The following is a 4,551-nucleotide window of genomic DNA, read 5'->3' as shown; positions in this document are numbered from 1 at the left end:
ATATATATATACAGCTAACACCATTATCTAATACTCCTGGGTGCCCATATGTGGTGCTCCAGCTACGAGCCACCGTACACCATTCTCGAAAACCTCTGCCCACGGTCATCCTGCCATTCCCACCCCATCTTCCTCAAAACTCCACGCGCATATCCCCTCCGTTTCTTTTATTATCGCGCAAACCCTGCCCAATATCCCCCCTCCCTCCTCCTATTTATCCCTCCCCTTCTGCCCTAATTACGGATAACAAGCTGGAAAGCTGCATTTCCTTCCTTCCTTGCTCGCGCTTTCGACCCCGATAATATTCCGACAACCACCGATACACACCGACCGATACACGACGCGACGCGACGCGACGCGATGCAACGCAACGCAACACAACCGTTGTCATCGTTCCGTATTTTGACGATGAAAATAACGATTAGACGTAGGATTTTTTACGACTTTCAATTTTGTCGATTGCCGTGCGAGCACTCGTATTTTTTTCCATTTTTCACCCCCGAATTTTCCGATATTTCGCGATCGAACGACGCACAATTAATGCCACGTATCGCGTGGGGAAGGGGAGGAGAGAGAGAGAGAAAGAGAGTGAAAGAGAGAGAGAAAGAGAGAGAGGAAAAAAGCACCGGGACCTCGGCACACCGAATACACACCGAGCGGATTCTCTCGCTAACAAGCATCGCGGCCAACGAGCTGTTTATAATGTTCAATTTCTCGACATTCATTTCGATCGCGGAAGCGTAATTGCCGCGTCGATGAAACATCGAATCGCGCCCGTCTTCTATTTTTTACCGCTTCGATCCACGGACCCTCCCCAATTACCCTCCACCCGCCGATAAATCGTATTATCTCCTCTCGAAAATACGCTCGGACACCGGATACCTTTGTTTTCGACCACACGGCCGCGTTGTGCAACCTCGCTTTCCCATCCCACTCACTCCCCCCTTGCGCCAAACGTTCCTTCCTCTCCAACCGTTCCAAATCATTCCGTTACAACCTGCTCGACTTATCCATTATTCGATCATCATCCTTCTCCCTTACGAAATATTCGTTATTCTGAAAAAAAAAAAAAAAAAAAAAAAATTAACGACGAGAAATAGGATTTGAAGCTGAGTTTCTCCGTCTCCGTTTCTCTCCTTGCCGAAAAATTAATCCGATTATCAACGCAGCTTCTCGAGTAAATATTTGTACACTTCGTGAAACCCTTGTTTTCGTCGAAAGAAAGCATTTTGTCACCGATCCTCGACTATACAATCCCGAATTAGCGCTAGGTCACAGGATTATCTTCTCGTTAAATATCCATCGTGTTAATTCCCTTTCTTCGAAACGAGCTTTCGAAACAAGAGTTACGAATCGACATCTCTCCAACGCAAGAAGCTTTTCATTCGCGACTTTTCCGGTTAAAAGCGATTTTTTTCGGGTAAAAAAGTTGACAGAGATCGACGGCGGAATTAAAATTATCGAAAAATCCGTTCCGCCGTAAATTCGTCGTACACTCGCTTTCAGCCTTCTTCCATCTCTCGCTCCATCTCCTCGGACCACCTCGGAGCAAACAAGGGCGCGCGAAACTGCGTCTCGCTTTGATTTCTTCGTCACGCCTTCACCGAGTATTCGCACCGAGAGACCGACGAGTCTGGAAACAGGCCGCATTCGGCGAAATTGCGGCGCGCGGAACAGCTCGGCCACGCGTGTCTAATTTCGTAGGTCGACCGTCGGCCGGAGTCTCGGTTTCGGATATACCTGAATCCCTCCGTGAAGACACGCTCCCTCCGTATACGTATACGAGAGGGATACGTCCAAGAATCGGATTAAGGGATTTCCTGTTTTTTCCCGGATCGCGATCTACATTTCTCCCCTCGACAAAAGACCGATTCCAAACCGATTCCATCTTCCGAAAATGCCTCCACGAGCATTTCCTGCTCCTCGAGAAATATATATGTATATATATTTTTTAGTTGAAATCTTGCCTCCCGTTCTCCTCTCGTCGAGGAAATGAAAATAATCCGTGACGAATCGTGGAAACGATTTCGCACGTGGTTGGCGCACAAGGAAAGGCAGAGATTCGTCGTCACCCGGTTCCTTCGAAGGCCATCGAGGGAAAGTTGGACGAGCGTGGCCGCTCCCCGCTCCTTCGTCTCCTCGCCGTGTAAATTATCCGTCTCGTTTGGTCTGTTCTCGGGTAGCCTCGGTGTGGCCGGTGGTCGGTCGCGGCAGCAGGCCACGCGCCATATAATTTCCAAGCCAGGCAGGAAATAAAGAGGTGCGCTCACGCCGTAAAAGTTTACGGGAGCTTTCTAACGTGGCGGGCATTGCCAAGGCTTGACGACGAGTCGTCATAAATTTGCCGCCGCCGCCAGTCACCGATTCGCCCCGACACAATCCCCTTCGGTATCCCTGCGGGGGGACAAAGACGCACGCTCCATCTAACGTTCGTGAACGGAACAAGGGACGAACAAGGGGAAGGAGAGGAGTCGTCGTAAAATTTTCCTCCGAGGAAATTTTTGAAAAAGGTACTCGCTCGGTGGCGGACTTCTTCCCTTCTCTCGGCCCTCCGTTTTCTCCTTTACGATCTTTCCAGGGAAAATTCCCTTCCCTTTTGCATTGGGAATTGTGCAGTGCGCAGGTTTATAATACGAGGGCATTTCACCATCTCTCTCTCTCTCTCTCCGTTTCTTCGTCGTCGCATTTCCCCGTCGCATTGTCCCCCGGTACCCGAGCTGATCGAGTTGAAGAAGACCAAACGACATAAATATTCGCGTCAATCTACGAGACAATGGCTTAGTGACAAGAAGACCCAGTGACCTAAAAGCCGGAAGGTTTTCCAACAGGCAACTTTCCACGTAAATTCGTCTCCCGTTTCCTTTTTTCTCCCCGAAGAATCCTCGCCGATACCGTTTCCTTCTCTTAACGAGCCAACAATTCCTTTTCTTCCTTCCCTATTTCCCCAATCGAACCTTCCCTCCACGTGGAAGGGATCGTTTAGCACGTGCTTCCAACCAACGTTTCGACGTTTCGTCTCGTTCTAGCCAAAACCCATCGAATCCGCGATTCGAGTACACCTCGGTGAACGGTACAAAAATAAAAGAGAAAAGAGAGAGAAAAAAGGAGGACTTTCACCGAGTTTATCCAACGGACACCTCGATCCTTCTCCAGCGACAGCTCGAGAAAAAAGAGCGCGATCGCGTCCTCGAGTACCTTTTGTGCCGTTTCCACGAGAGGAAAGCGGAGGAGGAGGAGGGGGGAGGGAAGAGGGACGCCCGACCGGATCGACGCGTCCCGTGGGATTCCCCACTTTGCGCGTCCACCGGCTGAATGTCCCGGAAGAGATGCTCCGCTATCGCTCGCACCAGGACATCGCTCGCATTCTGCACCGCCATTGTCCTCCTCCGGGACGCCGTGTAAGGTTACGAGTGATTGTCGCGAGGATTCCCGACGACGCGTCCTCAATAAGGATCCAAGACGTCTCAATTACCCTCATCCCTGATACCTGTCCCATCCCTTTTTACCTGTCGATCCACCCACCCCGCGTGCGTGAATCCGACCGTGGCAACCGTGCGGTGTACCATTACTTTCGCCTTCGAAATCGGGCAGAGAGAGAGAAAGAGAGAGGATCGTTTTTCGGAATTTCGAAAAGAGATCTCGGTCAACCTCGATACCAGAGAGGGGGGATTTCCTCGATTTGATCCCGGGAAATATACGATACGTTAAAATGGAATTTTTATTATCCACGATTTCCACCATTTCATGTACTTTTGATAAAGCGATGTCACGAAAGACTTTGTCGTATTTCGAGATGAAATTTGTGTTGATATTCGATCAAGAAAGATGGTTTCTTTTCGAAGAGAGGAAACATATTTCGAGTCGGGTAGATCAGAGTTTCGTCAGAGAATCAAAAAAAATTGCAATCGTTTTGCAATGAAGTCGAGTTATTCGAGTAAATTTTGACGAGGAGGAGGAGAAGGAGGGGTTGGAGAACAGGAAGCAGCGAACTCAGCAGCTATCGTCCCATCTATATATATATATATATATATATATATATATATATAATACACGAGATATACGATCTTTTTTACTTTTCGAGAAATTTTGTGGGAAAGTTTTTGCTCGTGCGAAGGAAACGACGCTGTTGGTTCGAGCTGGGTCCGAGACTAACGGTCGGTCGGCCGGCATAATTGAGCTTTGGCCCGTAATAAATACGGGAATAACTAGCGTCTCCTCGTGGTCAAGGTCAAACAAACGTTCCGTCCTTCGGGTCGCGTGGAAAGCTTAATCACTCTCACGAAAGATCATCGGTCAACTCTCGTGCCTCTTTCGACAAGGCAATCTTGTCGAAAGTTTCGTCGCTCCGATCTTCCTCCGAATCTTCTTCCTTCCCCTCCCTTTCTCCCTCCCTTTCTCCCCCTTTTTATCCCGTAAAAAACGTAAATATCTCAATCTCCTAATTAACCTGTCTCTCCCTCTCTCTCTCTCTCTCCCCTCCCCCTCCCATCCCCGTCCATCCATTTCGAAACGCGAAACTCGGGAAAGAATACTTTGGCAGGAAGCTCAAAC

General features: G+C 49.0%; 1 long non-coding RNA gene across 1 annotated transcript in view; it reads right to left on the bottom strand.

Annotated features, from left to right (window-relative positions):
* Positions 1-2,084: 2,084 nt before the first annotated feature.
* LOC116185961 overlaps positions 2,085-4,551 on the bottom strand; it is a 24,185-nt gene continuing 21,718 nt past the window's right edge. The window contains exon 3 of the long non-coding RNA XR_004150859.1: positions 2,085-2,662. This is a non-coding gene — a long non-coding RNA (uncharacterized LOC116185961). The remainder of the gene's footprint in view (positions 2,663-4,551) is intronic.

Source organism: Apis dorsata, unplaced genomic scaffold, assembly GCF_000469605.1.
Source record: "Apis dorsata unplaced genomic scaffold, Apis dorsata 1.3 scaffold_348, whole genome shotgun sequence".
NCBI classification, from domain to species: domain Eukaryota; kingdom Metazoa; phylum Arthropoda; class Insecta; order Hymenoptera; family Apidae; genus Apis; species Apis dorsata.
Note: the sequence above shows the minus strand (reverse complement) of the source record. Positions and strands in the feature narration are given on the sequence as shown.